The sequence below is a fragment of the Numida meleagris genome, chromosome 8 (genome assembly GCF_002078875.1).
Source record: "Numida meleagris isolate 19003 breed g44 Domestic line chromosome 8, NumMel1.0, whole genome shotgun sequence".
Taxonomy (NCBI): Eukaryota; Metazoa; Chordata; class Aves; order Galliformes; family Numididae; genus Numida; species Numida meleagris.
In genome coordinates this window covers 4644687-4663607 of record NC_034416.1, presented here as the reverse complement: position 1 = coordinate 4663607, position 18921 = coordinate 4644687, and the positions used below count along the sequence as shown (strand labels likewise).

Sequence of the window (18921 nt, the reverse complement as noted above, 5' to 3'; positions counted from 1 at the left end):
CTCCATGGACTGCCAGCAAAACCCCTTCCAGCCCCACAGGCTACCTCAGACCTGCCATCAGACACAGCAGTCCAGCTGCACACGGCAGCAATGGGATGGCTGTGTTAACAGCACCTTGAATCTCCTTGCTGGGGTTTGGAGACAGAGAAGGAATGCAGTGCACAGTTGGAAGAGAGAGAATGGAAAGGGAAGCTCTCCAAGCCTGGCAGCTTATCAAAAGGAAAAACTAATCAGTGCGATATTTGTCTGCGGCCCACCAAGCCTCTCACTCCTACCCATGAATTAGAACATATTAAAGCTAACTGAATATGAATTATCAGCAAATTCACCAATTGCCTTGCAGCCTGAGGCTGGGAGGTGAGTAGCAGAGGGTTTCTGAGCTTCCTCAGGTTACCCTGGAAGGAATTTGGGTTTGCCTTTAATGCTGAAGTTCTTCTCAGCACCTCACAATGGCTTCACCACTCAAAAGCAATTGTTCTCACCGAGAATCTTCCTGCACCTAAGGGCTCTCCGCAATAAAATATGAATGTGGTATTAATTAAATATGGATGCAATTTCCTCCTCCTTTTTCTCCTTAACTGCTATCAAGAACATTAGCGCAGGTGCCTAAGGAAAGCCTTGCTAACAGAGAACAGCTGCCACACTAATTAAGCACTGTGGTCTATTGGCCAGGCATGGGCCCAGGAAGCAGCCACCTGACTTCTCCCCTTGCAGCTCGCACACTGCTCTGGGCATGTGGTTGTGCTCAGCCGAATGCTTTGCTCCGTCAGCTTCAGGCACAGGAGGAGACACTGCTGGCTTCAGAAGAACGGGATTACCACTGACTTCAGTAGGTTTTGATCTAGCTCCATAGGGCAACAAGCACCATCTCTATACTGAAGACACTACTGTGAGTTTGCAGTGCATGTGGAGATAGGCTTGGCAGCATTGCCATCTTTGGGAAATGCTAGTGGAAAGCTACTGCCAAGAAATAGTGTTGCTGTGCATTAGCTGCCAAAGATTCAGAGTGCCCTAACAAAACAAAGCAACCCAGAGCCAGTGGCTGCGTTATAGACTGCTGGGCTCATCCCTACCTTGGAGCCATGGAAAACAGGGAGACACATAGGCTCCAAGAACTGCAGAGCCAGTGAGCAAAAGGGAAGGAGCCTGCCATTAAAACGTCATTTGCTTCAACTGTCAGACAACAAGGACTCCAACCTTCACTTCCATTCCTGGCTGAGCAATTTGTAAGAAGCATTTTATATGTGAAATTGTATCACAAGGACAACTTTGATTTTAAAACAAGATTCGACACTGAAAAGGGTGATAGTGCGTTACTGGGACCTTGCAGTCCATTGGTTACAACACTCATGCCTGAGTGGCAAGACCTGCGTTCCCAGTGCTGCACTGTGACTGACAAACCATCTCTTGTGATGCCATTTTCTGTACCACATGTACACAGCCTTCCTCCGCCACCACCTGCTCCCAGTTTAGCCAATTGCCATTTAATGTTCTCCATCTGTACAACAGGAGTCACGGTACTTCCTGACCTCACAGGTATGCATGTGTGTCTGCACGTGTGAAGATAAATATATTAAAGATTGGGGGGCATTCAGGTCCTGGGCCAATGGGAGCCATATAAGTGCCAAAGAGACTAAGACAAATGAGGGCCATATAAATAGATGGCTGGAGAGCTGCAGCCCTGAGGCTACAGGCAAGAAAGGGGCAGAGGCAGGGATGAGCACAGCAGAACCGTGGGAAAGAGCCCTGTTTGAAGTATCTAACGGAGCATGCGAGGGCCAGGGGAATGTGGAATAAAGCCTAGCTCCTTCACATCGGGAAACCACTGACACCCCTGCCGTCAGGAGGCAGCCCGTGGAAGAGGAGGTGGGGTTGTCAAAATAAGCCTGGCTTTAGATCAACAGCTGGATAACAGAGCCCGGTCACATGCGTCAGCCCTCCCATGGCTTCTGGACAGATACCAATGACGTGAAATGCACCGCTGTGCTCAACGCAGCTCTCAGCAGAGACGGATCTGGCCTCACCTGGCACTCATCCCCCTCTTGCCCTAGGGCAGATCAAGCAGGGGAGCAAGGATTGGGCAAGTAGAGGCTGCTCCACTCACTCCACAAGTGGCCTCAAGGCACAGAGATAGACACCACGGGTAGGTCCATCCCCTCCCTGCCTCTGCATCCTGTGTCCTGAGTGGACTTAGTCTCCAGCTCTGTCAATCCTGCTGCGGAACACAATTTATAAAGTGTCATAAATCATAAAATGCATCTTCCCCTCAGATCCACTGCCTCTTCTGCAGCTACTGAGGAGGAAAAAAGGCACCAGGGAGAAATCTGGCCCACGAAGGTTCACAGAAGACTGCACACAGCGCCTTGCTGGCAAAGAAAGAAAAGAGAACAGAGGGAAGGTAGAGACTGTAAGAGGTTAGAGGGAAAAGCAGCAACATCCTTTGAGAGCTCCCTGAGCTTTTCTGCCTTGCAAGCTTTGGGGATCTCACAGCTTCCAAGGCAGCAGCAGCATTTTTCAGAGAAAAAAAATAAAAAAATCCATATAACATCGAAAAGCCACAGATTCTGACCACCAATAAAGAAAATATGATGATGATTTTGCCACAGTGCATCTATAAAGCTTCTCCCATGCCCCCAGCTGGCTAAGCAAGGGGAGAGGCTAACAGGGTGTGCTCTCAGTTTCTTTACTGGTACACCTTGATATTGGTAAAGCAGCATCTCTTCTAGGCTTTGCTGTTTAACATATTTATTAAGGCAGTACCCAGAAGCCCTCCCAGGTCCTGGATAACACACAGACACGCACACGGTCACACCTCTAAAGATACTTAAAGGCAAACCACAGAGGGAACTGGTAGAGGGGTAAAAACAGAAAATACCTCCTTAAAATCAGAGCAGCTGAAAGCAGTCACACAGCTGATTAAAGGATGGGACAGGCATTTTAGTGAGAGATCTCAGCCTAATTAGCTTATCAAAGCATAGGTTCACACACACCTATGTGGGAACCAAACTGATAACCGAGCTTCCCAGTCTGGCAAAGACTTAACAGAATCTGAAGTTAAACACAGCCTGGCTGGGCTAGAAGTCATTCATTCACCACAGGTAATAGCGAAGATCCAATGCTCCAGTTTTTCAATGAAGACAAAGCAAATTGTCTAGAAAGCACCCTCGTTCAAATGGGAAATAATTATTTTTAGGAAAATCCCGTTGCCTGTTTTGCAGGGGTGATCGGAGAGAGTGATCATGGTAGAATTAAATATAAATTTATCTGCACTCCAAGGATTAATCCAACTTAAAAGTACTTAATAGTGGGGTAAAGAATAACAAAACAAAGAGTATAGAATACAGCATCAATACATATTTGCTCCTGTTTTATTTTAGAGGGAGAAGAATGGGACCTGTATTTCTCTCCAGGGTCTCAAACCACTTTAAGATAAAAAATGAAGATCCTCAAACATTCCAGACAGACTGAAATATATTGATATTTAGTTTTTGCCCGGGGCTTAGGAAACTTCCCAGCATTGCTGCTCCCTGTAGGTCTTCAGTTTAAACACTCCCTAAACTCTCCCAAGAAAAGAAAGAGATCTGAATCCTCTGAAACTGATACAGATGCAAAACTGAGGAAGATTTTGAGTAGAACTGATCTTCCCTGATGCATGTGATGGATGGCAGCAAAGCCAGAATCCCTACACATCTGTATGGGACGGTTAGGAACCAGCTAACCCTGACGATATCTGCGGGGACTTGAAGCTCTCAGCTCCATCCAAAATGTACCCAGACTGCCATCAATAAGCAAGCTTGGCAAGAGTGCAATTTTAAGACACACAGTCTTATTTTCTCTCTGGAAAGTAAGAGCCCAGCAGAGGCAGAGGCCTCCACACCCAGTCCTGCCACTCCTGCTCTGCATGGCTTTGCATAAATCCATCTCCACTTCCCTAAACGTTAAACCAGGGATAATGAGACAACACCTCAGAGCCCTGGTGAAGATCTATGGACTGCAGCACTTCACCTTCTGCTCAGCAAAAGGGACAGCTGGAGAACCAGTCCCTCACCCTCATGATGGGTGGGATGCAGTTCAGCAGCTCTTGAAAGTTCAGTATTTCTCTCTCCTCAAGCCCAGCAGAGCTGAGCCCATTCCTCATCACTGGTAGATAGTTCCCTCTGGGTGTCACGGAGACACAAGGCCAGCACTGCTGCTGGTGAAGGGGAACAGAGCACCCTGGTTGTGCATCCCTGCACAACATAGTGCATCAAGGGCTGGTCTGCCAACTCAGCCAGGCCCTGGTCACGCCGCAGGCTTATACAGAGCTCATTCCCCTTTGTTTCCTCTCCCAGGCCCAACAGCAGTATACAATGAAAGGGCACATCCCCAACAGGGTCAAGTGAGCCAAGACAATAAGGAAAACGAGACACACAGAGATCTCCCCTTTGTGGTGTTACTCTTGATTTTTCAAGCATCCACAATTACAGAAAGGAGCCTATAAATTTTGTGGAGAAATGGAAACTTGGCTCTTCTCCCCGTGTTTGGTTTTTTTTTTTTCTGTTTTGGATTTACTTTTTTTCTTAAGAGGAGGGGAGGGAGACAGAGAAAGAAACAAAATTCTTGGTGTTTGTTCTTTGCTGCTTTCATATTTCAGAAACCCAGACTAAAAATAAGCATAGCTAATGGGATCTGTCAGCCCTCCATCCCACATCCCTCTGGACGATGCATGCTGTCAAGGAGCTCCTGGCATTGTCCAAAGGAGAAATCATGGCAGAAGGTGAAAACACAGTTGAATTGGAAACCTCCCAGCCATGTGGGTCCCTGATCACCAGATCCCTGAGACACGTCACCCCAGGGCAGAGCCGTCCCTGCCAGGCAGCAGAGAGGCTCTCTGTGGCCCATCCACCGCTAGAGGAGGTCAGAGTGCCACCGAGAGAGGGGTGCAATGCTTCCGAAGGTCTGGGAGTCAAAGTGAAGCCAGAATTGGAAGTAGACTTCGTGCTCCTTTCTTACGTTTCATGTTCTCATAACAGAGCAGCGCAATCAGTTTTGCTGAGATTCACCACCAGCAAATGAGAGTGTGAAAAATAAAGTAAATCAACACATCTCCAAATCTTAAGACCCAGAGAATCTCAAATCAGTATTCATCACTTCTAAACAGTCATCATTAATCACAATAAACCGCAATGTTTCAGGGAATTTCAGCTGTGGAAATCAAGAGGCTGCAAGACAGTTAGCTATTTTCTTTTTAAACAAAGGCCGAAAGTTGAGGTTCATCGTATTCCCTTCTGTTTCCCTCACAGAATCCTGAAAACAAGAGCTGAATGCAAAATAACAACTGGCAATCCAATACAGCAGGGCAGCCTTCAAAATGACTCCAATTTAAAGAGAAAAGATAGCCTTCCCATTTTTAAAATCATCTCATCGCTTTGGGTGGACATGATGGCTAATTTTCAAGTGTACGCGACTGCCCATTTTGCGGGCGAGGCTGTGACATTGGCAGAACAGGAAAAAAGCTATCATTTAGGAAGACATCAAGACTGCAGAGCTCAGCCAATTTCAGCCTGTGGCTGCAGCGTCAGAGCCGCACCGTGTTTACCCGCCGAGCATTCTCAGAGCCTGCAAAAGGAGCAGCATGGTTGCTAACAGCTTCCAGCCTACCTCTCCGAAGGATGCGTTTGATGTATCCCACTTCATACAGCGAGACGCTGAAACGTACACTGCTGGCTCTGCTTTGAGCATGTTAAAATCCAAGACCCCACGGCCGCAAGGCTCACCGTTGTGCGTCACCGCGGTATGGAGCACCGCTTCGAGGACAGCTGATGGTTTCATTCTCTGCAGGAGATGCTTGGATGGAGTTCCTGAATGAGGGCCGCTCCAGCCAGTCAAGAAGCACATCACAAAAACAACTAGTCCTAGAGCTCTGTTACAATCCCAAGAAAGGGAAAATTCCCATGGTAATGCCTTAAGAATTCGGCTGTAGAGAATGGGAGAGCGTGCATTATTAAGTAACTGTCAACAGCATGAGCAGGCATTATGCGTTATGCCAACTACAAGTCTAATTATTTATGTCTATATACACAGACACACACATACATAAACACACACAGGCACGCATGCATACACTTAGGTAGAACAGCAGCTACTTTCCAGCACTGCAAATCCCTTCTGATATTTCTTCCGCTTAGGAAGCCCGTGCTATGATGGCTCTATCCCTTTTACATAAATAGATTTAAAAAAAAAAAAAAAAAATCAATCTTTTAGTTCATGAAATCCAGTCTTTCTACTGGAAAATTCAACTACAACCTACAGGGCTGGACTGGAACTTCAACAGAAGCAAACATTATATACTTTTATATATAGATAGATAAAAATATTTAATATAGATATATGGGAGAGGGAGAGGGAGAGGGAGAGGGAGACGGGAAAAAAAACAGCTACAATATAGGGCAAAAACCATCCAAAACATTGAATTCAGAACTCCTGTTGAAGAAGATGTCCTCCCCCAGAGTGTTTTCCCACCTGTGAAATGAATCACTGGAGCCAGAACACAGGAATTAGGAGATACTGGAGCACCGCTCTTTAAAATACATTTGGAAGGCTATCAGCCAAACTAAGTACAAGTGAATTCTATTACAAGAACATCTTTTCTGAAATATATTATAATACAATGGTGACTATTTTTGAACTTTAAATAAACAGTACTACTTAACCGTAAAATAAACTCTACAGACTCTTGCAAATAGCTCCATCAACTTGCATTAAACAGCATACATTTCATGTGGCAAGAGGTACACCATATTCAGTGCTGAACTTAGCTATTTTAAAAATTAATTAGGCAATTATACTCATGGGGAAACTGTTCTAGTAATTTAGCTGCTTAATCAAATCCCAGGTACCAAATTATGGACCTGATCCTGCAGTTCTTATTCAAGTCAAACTCCTATTGATGTCAGTGGGAGTTTTGCCTAATTAAAGATCAGGACATACGCGTGTGCAAGCTTGCTTTTAAACGACGGCTTTGAATTTAGTCTTAGGAATACGAGTATGGCCCTGAATCCCAAATCGCTGCCTACAAGTTTCTCACGTGAGACCATGGGTGTATTAATATATATTTTTCCTAAGTCTGGCTCAAATTAACTTCCAACAAAAGTCTAGAGATTTAGCTAAAGTCTTACAAGGCCCAATGGCAAACTGACCTAGTTTTGAGTTTTTCAAACCAATTAGATCTTGTTACAAAGCAAGAAGGAAGTTGTGAAAATATTGACTATGGAACACGCTCCGCAGCACTCGCTGGGTTTGTGACATTGTGTGGGCTGCACTGAGCAAAACATACTGTCTCCAAAGCGTTAGGGGGGTAAATTTGCTTACGTTGTTCCTCAAAGGGACCAGCTCTGGGTGATGTGCCCAAGTCTCTGCTGAATGCGCTGTAACCCCCAAGAAGCAAGGAGGAGCACGTGGGTGAAGGAGGAGGGACAGTGCCCTTCCAGGAGCACTTTGTGGCAGTCCCCAGCCACGGCACTTTGGGCAGAAGTGGGGTGGGCTCATGAGGTCACACAAGAGAACTGCCTTCACCCCTGGCTGCCCATTCTGATGTTCCTGACTGCATCAAACCCGATGCCTTCCGAGCAGCTGTACTGACATACTCTGCTGATTTTGCCTCTTCTGATGCCTCGGTGATGTGTCAAGGGGCAGACACTGAAGCATCACAAGCTAGCAAAAGGTAAACCGGATTCCGTCAACATGAGATGAATCTGGTGGAGCAGAAGATTGCTAAACACCAACTGTTACCTGATCAGTATTAAATTCTTAAAGGCAGAGCCCTGTCTGCCAAAAAGCATGGGAGTGGGCCTATTCTGCATCCCTTCTGCTCGGTGGCAAGGAAAGCAGCAGATCTCTTTTCCATTTAAGCAAAGCAGGAACAAAATTTGCTGGAAAGCATGGGGTTGTCTGTGAGCTTGCTAAGTTACATCCTTCAAGTGGGAAGGACAAGAGCTTGTGTGTCTGAAGATAGAAGGAAATCACATTTCTGTCTAATATACTGAGGCAATTGACCATGAAAAGGTTACATGTTAGGAAATAATTATCTCTAGACACAGCTCCAGACAGGGTCAGCGTCCACAAGGATTATTTCCTCCTCACCCCACGCCTGGAAGGGAGGTGGGTCTCACCAGCCGTATCCATGCGCCGCTCCCTGGCCCCACATTCCACTGATGCTAATGGCACTTGTGCACTGAGTGGCCCAGCAGCTGAAGCAGATAACCAGGAGTGAAGGGGTTAAGTGCCTGTCACAATAGAAACCTCTGGGGGCACTTGACCTTTTCACATTTTTTATTCAGGAATGAGCATTTTGTGCCTGTTTGAGGAAGTTCATCTACATTTGTCCTCATTCTTCACCCTGTTTGCGCATTGTCCCTTTGCTTCACTCAATGCACGAGTGTCCCATTAAGCACTGAGCAACCTCTGTTGATGAATATGAATTTAGGGCAAAGTTACAGAGAGGACACAAATACTCCACATTGATCAAGCGACTTACAAGGAATTCTAACATATTCAAGGCATATGTTCCTGCTGAATAGCTTCCTACACATATAATACTCACCTGTCAGTATGTTAGCATGAAGAGGGAGAAAATCACACTTATATGAGCAGAACCACTTCACCAGCGGGAGCAAGTCTGACAAGAGCACTAGGTGTTTAAATACTGAAAAATGCTAACATGGAGCACTGACTTTCACATGCAAAACAGCATGCCTCGAGAAGGCTCAGGGATACCTGCCCTTGGTCTTCCATCCAGCAACTAGACCACAAAGTCTCCTGTCCTTTGAGAGAGGGTCTGCAAACCTCTCTTGCTGCATACTGGTCAAGAAGGATAAATTCAGAATGAGTTTGTCACCAGCCATTTCATTTAGAGGCAGATATTCTAAAAAGGTACAAGCAATATTGAAGAGCTTGATCCTGCTGGGATCAAGGAGAGTTTGTACTGGCTTAAGAGAGCGGGCTCTTGTCTCAAAGCACGTGTGTCCAATTTGTTAGTGTTTTGGGCTCAAATAAAAAACAACTTTCCAGTCTTCCCTGCATGGGAGTTTCAACCACATTCTTCCACTGGGGGAGAGTGTCAGGGCTTACACAAGAAAGAGTTTGTGAACGATCTAAGTGAATTGTCCTGAGGAGACTGGCTTCACTGTGAGCTTTGAACAGAACTACAGAGGGTCTTTTATAGACACGCTCCAGAGGGGAGATCCTTAGATGGGTCCTTTAATGCTTGCCTCCATATGCAATCCAGATGAAGTCCTTTATCAGCTGAGGCCCAGATCTTGCTCCCATTAAAAGTTCTGCCACTGAATCCTGTAGAACAAATCTATTTGTCTTAGATGCTTATGCAGCTCCCCTTATCACAGCGCCTCAAAATAATTATCCTTTCTTCTTTTGAGGAAAGAGAGTATTATCTTCTCCACTTGGCATCTGGAGCCCAGCCAGGCCAGGTGGCATGGTTGTGTGTAATATGATACACACATCCAGCCCAGGAAGGGACTCAGCTCCCAGACCTTAGGCCAAAGTACACTCCATCCCTCTGTCACTGCCAGGAAACTACCTCTGCTAAGCAGAGATGCTGAAGACAGATTAGAGCAGCCAGCACCCTTCTCGGACAAGGAGGAACAGAACCACACAACAGGACAACATCTCTCACTTCTTCTTCAAATACACCTGTCCAAGTGGCCTCCTTAAGGTGCTGTGTTCTCTGGCCTTCCTCAGTCACTACTGCATGAATAGGAGTCGGCCATTCAGCACTCAGCTACCAATCATCATTTAGAACACGGCTGCTTGAGCATTAAAAAGAAAGGTGTTCTGAAAGCAAAATATCTTCCTGAACATTTGTTATTGCTTACATTTCCGTTAGCCTCAAAAGGGCTCCAGGTGGGAATCATGCCAGCCAGTCCCTGTGCGCAGAGCCAAATTGGAGGCTGTTAGCACCAAAGGGAGATAATGGGAGAAGATGGAGAAGGTGTCCCTGGGAGACCTCAAAGACGAGCCCAGGTTCCCCATTTCTAGTCCAATATACTTCCCAATGGCTCCCTCTCCATTTTCAGCAGTACTGACCCAAATGCATAAATGAAAGCAAGCACATGTTGTTTATTTCCAAGTATGAATGGAATGGTTTCCCCTGGGCTTTATATTTCTTAGAATTATTTGAACTGGAAACCAATCTGCCTGTATTCACTATTGATTTATTCTCTAAAAATCTCTCATCCCTAAACTAACAGTGCCTTTCCATGTCTCAGCCTGCTGTTTAGCGACACAGTAATCTAAAAGCTATTGATCACTTGGGTCTCCACAGCCATAACACATCTTTCTAAGTGCCTTCACATAGGACTGTATTTTCAACATGAGTACTATAAACGGCAGGGTTGCTAATACAATCAACAAAAATATTAATCTAGATGTAACACTTGCGTAGTAACACAGCACGGACAAGGGACAATAGAGGTCAGTATCAAGAGGGAGCCACTATGCACATTATGAAAGAAGCTGCATTGCTCTTTGAACACAACATAGGCTGCAACCTAATTACAATCTAAAGAGGAGCCCAAGGCTGGACACTCTCTGATGCAACTTTCCTCTGCCTGAGCAGAGACGGGTCAGTGCTGGAGAGACCAAGATGGGCTCATTCTGCTCTAGCACTTCAAGTTGACTTCAAGTTTATTTGTGGTTCACACAATCTTGCATATAATTCTGCTTTTCTGCATTAGCAATTGAGGCTGGCATCACCACAGAAGCCAACACAGAGCCTGTGCTATTTAGATATGGTCTCCCTCAAACACAAATATGAATAAATGAATCAAATCAGAAACGAGGTCAGCAGAGCCCAGAGTCTGGTGCACCACCTGAGACATTCCAAGAGCGACACATTCAAATTGGAAGCACACAGCCCAACACAGAGGCATTATGTCTGCGAGTCAGTAGCTACCAGCATGCACATCCTTACCCAGCAGAGCAGCGCTGAACAGAAGCTGCCCAGTCCTCTCTGCCAGTGAGAGCTGAGGCATGCTGATTCTACACACACAGCTCTGCAGCCTGGACTCTGCTCCATGCTCTGTGCAGCAGTGCTGTTTTAGTGACCAGAACAGGATGTTTTCTCCAAAATTTGTCACAGATCATGGCAACAGGATGGCTCTCCCTGACGGAGTTAGGCAGCGAGCCTGGAGACGGCCCTGCTCCATAACACTCCTCCAGAAGCAGCTTTCAGGAGGCATTTGTAACCATTTAGAGTTTCCCACCCAAGACGTTTTGCACTTGTCAGTTTACCTTATACCACAGGTTTTTAATTTAGTTGTACGGGAAGAAATTTTATATGCCTCAAATTTTATATGTTCATGCCAGATGTGAACACACGAGCACGTGTTCTCCCTCTCCCCCGTGCTGCACTTCTTGGGAAAGGATGCCATAAAGCTGCAGCTCCAAATCCTCAGGCAGACAGTCAAACTAGTGGCAGAAGTCCCTGTTTCTCAGCACTTCTCAGTGCCCTGAGGAATTCCAACTGGCAAGACAGTTTGCTGGCACATGCTTCCCAGCCTTCTGAGCACAAAGTACTCCTGGCTGCAAAAGGACTGAAGAAAAAAAAAACTGATTTGTTAATTGTGAAAGATAAGAAGGAAGTTGCTGAAGACCATGCACTGTCATTTGCAGCATGAGAATGCATTTCAGTTGCTTCAGAGCATTAGAAGAGTGACAATTATTAATGCAAGCAGCCTTTAAATTAATGTAAGCGCCAGAATTTTTCTACTCTGTAGATGTGAAATGAATCAAGTGAACATGAAAAGCAGCAATTTCGTTTGATTACCATCGTTCCACTTTAAACTGACTACCTTCTATATACATTTTACTACATATATATATATATAAATTCTTCCTGAAGTTAAATATGTCTGCAACTCTTATCTATTACTAAAGCATAACTCAATGCATGATACCTGCATCTGTTTTCCTGGACTTCCAACACTCTTTGCAAAGCATCTTTGAAGAAGGGCCCTACAATTTCAAACTTCACTAATATTATAAAGCATCAAAAATAGCAACACTTGTAAACTAAGTTGAAGAGCTTGCAATTCTAAAGTAATATTTCCTTGCGAGCAGCAGTGATCAAACATTGCTGTCACTGGCAGATCCTGAAGTCTGGGCTAGAGGCTACGGCCAGACAGGAGCTCTGCCTCCTCTAAACCCACCTCTCATTTTCATGTTGCTATTTTAGCAAGAACTGCCCCTGCACACTCAAGGAAAGCTAGATGTGTCCTGGGCAACGCAGACATCTCTTCCACCCTCAACATGAAGCGCTATGAACTAGTTCATTTCAGAGCAGAGCCCACCCTTTACAGGACACTTGTGCATCTGCCTCCAACCAGCCTGCTTCGAGTGCTCCCTCAGCATTATAACCTCCAGCAAAGCGGGGGGAGAAGGGGCCCAGGGCAGCTCGGCATGGCAGCGCTGAAGCCACGAAGGGGCCCATTTCAGTTTGATTTGTTGCGGCACTCTAGATGCGAGATGAAATCTGAGAGATGAAATCTGAGCAATTTCTTGCTTCTCTTCTTTCTGGACAGTATATTAACACTATAAAGAAGGCTGAACAGTGGGGCTTCCCAACTCCATTATTTGCAAGGCCTGTTTCAAAGGCAGTGGCTGAAATGCCCAGTGCTGCCTTTGTTGCTCCTGGACTCAGGTCTCCGCCATGTTGCACTCCTGTCAAGCCCCACGGCTGAGCACATTAAAAATAAGCTTTCTGTGGAGGGGTGGAGGAGGGGGAAGCGCAAGGAGCGCTGCCTGAGCCTGCACACAGTGCCTATCACACTCACACTACTCTCAGGTTCCTCGTGCAAGTGCAGGGGAAGCAGAACAGCTGTAAAGACGCTGCTGTCTCCTACCCGAAGGCCTGCACCCGACTTCGGGAGCACCAGGGTGAGGCCATGCTGGGGGCTGCAGGTGGATGCCGCAGCCCAGCCAGAGCTGTCAGTCGCTGCCACACCTGCCACCAGTCACTCTGCTCAGAGAGAAATACAAAACGTGCTGTTTTCCACCTCCAGGAGAGGTTTTACTTGTCCCCAGGACACATGACAGCCTTGTTACAGACCATTTCAATTCGAATCAACTTGTCAAGAAAAGAAAGTGGAGAAAACGCATCAATTAAGCAGCTTTACTCATGCAGAAAAGCTGCCAGCGTGAGCATTTTAAATTACCTGGGCACACCTAGCTGATTTGCATTCCCTTGGCACAGCTTTGCTCCGGCCCACAAAGCATCATCCACTGCATGCTTCCATCTGAGCCAGGAACAAAAGGGGCTGACAGCCCAGCACCACCTTCCTCGCTTGGGGGCTTGTGCCCTTTCCGAGGGATTTTGTGTTGGTTTATGCAGAAACCTTCCTCCTGCTAGATGCGGGGAGAGGAAGTTTGGATTCTTCTATAAAAGTAAAGACCGAGGCAAAAAGAGGCCTTCAGAAACAAAGGAGGTGGGGCTGCGGCCAGCAGGGGGGTAACTGCATGCTATTGTTAAATATTAACATAAAATAAAGCAGTAGAAATGGATGTCCATCAACAGAATTAGAAGGAACTAAGTGAGTTTAAGAACAAAAGGTTTACTAATTTAAATTGCAGGAGATGAAAAACAGCTGGGAATGCAATGTATAGCACAAAGTACAAAGCTACAAGACTGTTAAATGTAATTATATTTCAAAGTACTTTTTCTCCTCCATTTTAAACTAAACGTGCACAATCGTTTTAACTAAAATAAAACTAATGACAACATAGTCTTTAGATGTTCCATCCCTTCCCCTCTATCCCTTTCAAATTCAGCTCATCCGTTTCCATTAGCTAAATAGTTTGTATCCCCCCTCCAAATAGAGGTCGGCCTTTCAAATAGGAGACTAGAGCTTGAAGAAAGAAAACCACTATAAGCACATCTTTATTTAAAAAATTACCTCTTCCTATCGAATTCATGGGCCTTAGATGTACTTTCATATTTGTCTTTATCACTTCTCTGCACGGAATGAAGTAGCTGGTTAATCAACTCTACTGTTTGTTATGTTTGATTCGTACATTTGGTCATAGCAAAGATGCCCATCACTTAAAGCTGCCCCTTTTGCCTTTCCTGATGAGACCCTTTATTTAGAAGGCCATGGCTTCCACCTCTCAGCATATCACCATCCCACTGTAGAGTATCTCTAGTCATAGAATCATCACGGTTGGAGAAGACCTCTGAGATCATCTAGTCCAACCATTCAACTACCACTAATATTGCCCAGTGAACCGTGCACAAGCAATTGCTCACCATCCCCAACCAATGCCCAGCTAGCCCCCTGAGCAGCAGAAGAGAGATGGGCTCCCACCCCCTTCAAAACTCCTTCTGCATGATGTCATATTGTACGGGATATCCTTTTGACCAATTTAAGTCAGCTGTCCTAATTCTGTTCCCTCCAGCTCCTTGGGCCCTTTGCTGTGAATGGCCTTGGCCCTCTACAACACTGCTTAGCAGTAACTATAAACATCAGTGTGTTGTCAACATTGTTTTCCTCCTATCATACCAGGCACTCTGAAGAAAACAATTCCATCCCAGCTGAAACTAAGACACTAATATCCAACCTGATGGATACTAGTCGCTCCATAAGGCCACAAAGCATTCAAAATTAGATCCAAGAAATGTTTTCCATCAGATTAAAATGCTAGCACAGCCAGCTTGATCCCATCATTAGCTTTTCCACCACCAACAAAAAAAGTTCAGAAACCCTTAGTTACACAACGATATATTAAATTTGTTGAAGTTTCCTTCCAACATCATTTTCAGGCTTAAGATGTGTTCAATAGCTAAATGAAACCCCTTTTGTTCCAGTTCAGAACTTTCTTTCTTTCAAAATGAAATTGCTTACGACTCCTTGCTGTGACAAGTTTTTCTCGTTTTAGGTCAACTTAAAAAAAATGTAACTTGCTTCAGATGCCGAAGAGCTGCCAAAGGGAAAAATAAAATCAGTCGCTTGGACAGATCTTTTTAAAGTGAGGAGCATATTTTGAGTGCTCTAGGCTGCAGCAAGCCACTGGTTCCGATTCAGCTACAAAAACACGCAATGGTACCGGCCCATGCTAACGAGCTATAAAAACACATGCACATATAAATTAGTTTGTTCTTCTTCTTACAACAGCCCATACCAGATGTTTTGGGGACACAAGAAACCTTGAATTAGACAGATGTGAGATAATATGCTTCCCACCCTGTGGGTGCTTTCCTAATCCCTTAAAACCTGAAGCAGAAGGTTCAGTATCTTTCCAAAAACACTGCAGCAGATTCTGTCTGCATGAACCCTTACGAAAGACAAAGCCAGCTGTTTTACAGGCCCCATTCTCTGTTACTTACAACCTTGCCAAACTTCAGACCAAAAGTTTCATGCCAGGTACCTTTATCTAAGTTTTTGCATTCCTCATTTGATAGTTTCTGCAAGAGATATTACGCATGCCCAAGATAATGGCTTGAGAAACATACCTTGTTCCATAAAAATCATAGCGAATTCTTGCTCGTTGTTTTAAAACAGCCGACTTCCCAACAAAACAGCCCCTTGAGCTTCACCAGAGGGACTTTTCTGATGTCAGGGCTGTGCCTTTGGCTAATGTGAAAGAAAGGAAAAAAAAAACTTTACATCTGGCCAGGTTATATGCTTTTGGAGAAGAGAGATTCAGCAGAGTTATCTTAAAACACCATCCGACAGCCTGGCCCAGCAGGCTCTGAGTGGGGCTTCTCTCCCCTGCTCCCAGCAGAAGAGCTGAGGCTCAGGACCTCAGCATTCCCCCAAATCCCACTGCTTCTGGTACCAGCACAGACAGGCTGCAGAAATTATCGGTGGTGAGATCCACATCTAGGGGAGAACAAATCACTGGAACAGGTTGTCAAGGAGGTTGTGGATGCCCCGTCCCTGGAGGCATTCAAGGCCAGGCTGGACGTGGCTCTGGGCAGCCTGGCCTAGTGGTTGGCGACCCTGCACTCAGCAGGGGTCAATGATCTTTGAGGTCCTTTTCAACCCAGGCCGTTCTATGATTCTATGTAATCAGTGAGAAGCACTAAGGTGGAGAAGCTGGAAGCTGATAACTGCAGATGAGCAATTAATTTTGGGGTCAGGACACAGGAGCTTTCCCTGAGGAGGACTTGGATGTAACATTCATGGGAGAGAAGCAGCAAAGCAGCCACGAAAGAGCCACCACGACACGGCAACAGTGATTGAGGACAGGGACAGAAACAGCAGGCACTTGGCAATGATATAAAGAGCACAGAAAAAAAACATGGGACGGGACTAGCACAGGGAAGAACTGGAACAAGGAGTGCAATGAGATCATGTCACTGCAGCAACCTAAACAGAGTCCAGAGGTTCTCTGATTAGAAAAATACATTCTGAAACGGTTTCAGTCCTCCTCAACCAGTTTGCACACGAAGGCATTGGCGTGTGTTTCAGTTTACTCTACTGCAATTACAGAGGGGGTACAGTGTGCCAGGATGCAGAATTCCCAGTTACTACCAAGTTGCAATACCTTGATGCAAACATATCAAAGAGCAGCCTCCAGGAAAAAGAAGCCTCATCACCTAAAAGCTACTGCAGTGCCTTCCTCGGAGGTGACATCAGCATTAGGTAGCCCCAACACTGACATTTCTTCATCTCCATTCAAACAACACTAGATATTTTTATTATTCATCCATTGTGGTGCTTCATTCAATACCTGCATCTTGGCAGGGTCCACTTCCAAGGCCAAGAGATCCACAGCTGAAAGCCCACACTGCACCCACTGCTGGAGGAACAACTGGCAACAGGGCAACATGGACTGTATTGTGCACACATGGTTTGGCTACAGACACAGTTTTACTGGCTCAACACAATACGCGATCCTAAATCAGGTCAGCCAGCAAAGGCAAAAGCCGAGCAAACAGTGGGTTTGTTTAAACTAAACCTTACTCAGGTCTATCTTAGACTAGAATCAGGTTAAATTTAACATCTCTGCTGGGCCAGTCCACACAGTCTTTTGATTTAAAAAGTGAAAATACACACCTGGGTAATCCACAAACAAGGCAGTCTTGGCCAGCATACTCCAGTAAATGAAGGCAGCCACATGCTGAAGTGCTGCAGTCACAAAATGGAAGTCACCTCCTAAAGTCTTACTGCAAACAAGATGTGAACAAGATAAGGAGGTAGAAAAACAATTATTAGTGTCCTGATAAAAAAAAACAACAACAACAATTAATTCCCAGGAGATTACTGCCAGAAGAGAGGCCTTATTATTAAAGCTTTGTTAATTTTGCAAAATGAACTGTAAGATACCCAGCATAATAATTCCAGATATATTGCGCTCAACAAAAACAAGCGGTGACCTCTCCTTTTTTAAAGGAATGCACAATCTTGGCTTTTTTCTTGTGTTCTCTTGAACATTAATTTGTTTTTAGAAGTCACAGCTCTACCAAAGGTTTTGTTTATTTGTTTGGTTTTTACGTCTGAACTCAGAGATCGCAGCATGAACATATGAAAGTCTTTCAAGGATTGGAGCCTTCCTGCATTTCTCTGCTCCACCAGAGACGGCAAAAATCTCACCAAAACCAAGAATGCTTCAATAATAAGTAAAAGCTTTCCTGTTATTGGAAAATATTTTCACCACACACAAAAAAAAAAAAGAAGTAATGCATTTTTAATTATAACGTTGGACACCTCTCCGCCATGGGGATGTTTGCCTCCCCGGGCATAGATGCAGTGTTTGCATGGTGACCCCAGCATCAACGTGAGCTCCATCTCCCAGCAGTACAGCCCATTTGCACCAGGGGCCCTCACGGTTCAGACTTGAGCCACCCAGGTAAAGCAGGCAGTAAAGCACGAAGCTCAGAATTGTGCCAGTAAATAAATAAGTCGATTTCTACTTTTGGACGCTTTGCCCCGTCTTCCCCTAAAGTGGTGTTTGTGAATGCGTTCTGCACAACAGGCTGGGCGAAACACTCTTGGTTTCTGGGTCTTTCCCAAAGAAACTTCTCAAGTTGAGCTAAAAGCAAGCAATAAACTGAAATGGGAAAAATATTCAGACAAGGGCATAGGCACCAGTGCTGAGGGCAAGCACAGCAAAGCAGGCACGAGAGCAGCAGTGCCCACCTCTGAGTCCCTCTGTCAATCCTCCCACCAGAACAAGAGGAAAAAAGCAATGAAAAGGATGAGTTGATGTGGTACCAGACCTTGTTTCACTCCAGACACCGGTCAGTGCCGATAACACTGCTGCCAAATTGTGCAGGGTGATTACTGCACATGGGAGCACAATCCTTGCGTGGATTACCTGGGGAAGGAAGATGGCTTTAAAATGTCTTTAATTGATGCTGCCTCCACTACTGCTGAATAAAGCTCTGCTAGGTTCTTTGAATTACACATCACCACGTTCCCATACCTTCTTTTAGGCCGGTACTACTTCTTTTTGTGCCTGGCTACCTTTTAAAGCTTATTGCTAGTTTTCCAATCTGTTGCATCCAAAAAAAAAAAAAAAAAAATCCCTGCAAGCACTGTTACAAGCCATAGCGAAGCATCTACAGCTTATAAAACATTTAGAAGCTTTACAGTTTAACCTTTCTATTGGCAATAAAACATACTCCAAAACAAATGCGCTATTTGAGACAGATGTTTGAAATATGAATGAATGTTTGAATATTCAGTTTTAAATACTCATGATAAAAGAAGCTGCAGAGACATGCCATTGATCTAATACTTGTTTGCACATTCCTTAGGGCTATGCATGAAGCATAATGGGATTTCTATGTTCCTAAACAACAAAAGGTGTAAAAATGCCTTTTCAGTTGCAAACTTTGTTCATTTATTCCTGTGGCAAAAGAATGCAAATCTTAAGTCATTTTTTTGTGCACTGACATCAAGTCTTTCTCACACAAAAAGTTCCTTA

General features: G+C 45.0%; 2 long non-coding RNA genes across 3 annotated transcripts in view; both read right to left on the bottom strand.

Annotated features, from left to right (window-relative positions):
- Window positions 1–8184, bottom strand: part of LOC110403428 — an 83325-nt gene extending 75141 nt beyond the window's left edge. For both annotated transcript variants that reach the window (XR_002441659.1, XR_002441660.1), the window contains exons 1-2: window positions 7351–8184; window positions 5757–5956 (exon numbers count right to left, since the gene is read on the bottom strand). This is a non-coding gene — a long non-coding RNA (uncharacterized LOC110403428). The remainder of the gene's footprint in view (window positions 1–5756; window positions 5957–7350) is intronic.
- Window positions 15515–18400, bottom strand: LOC110403104. Its single transcript, XR_002441497.1, has 3 exons — window positions 18212–18400; window positions 17049–17158; window positions 15515–15620 (listed from the first exon to the last, which is right to left on the bottom strand). It is a non-coding gene; the product is annotated as an uncharacterized LOC110403104 (long non-coding RNA).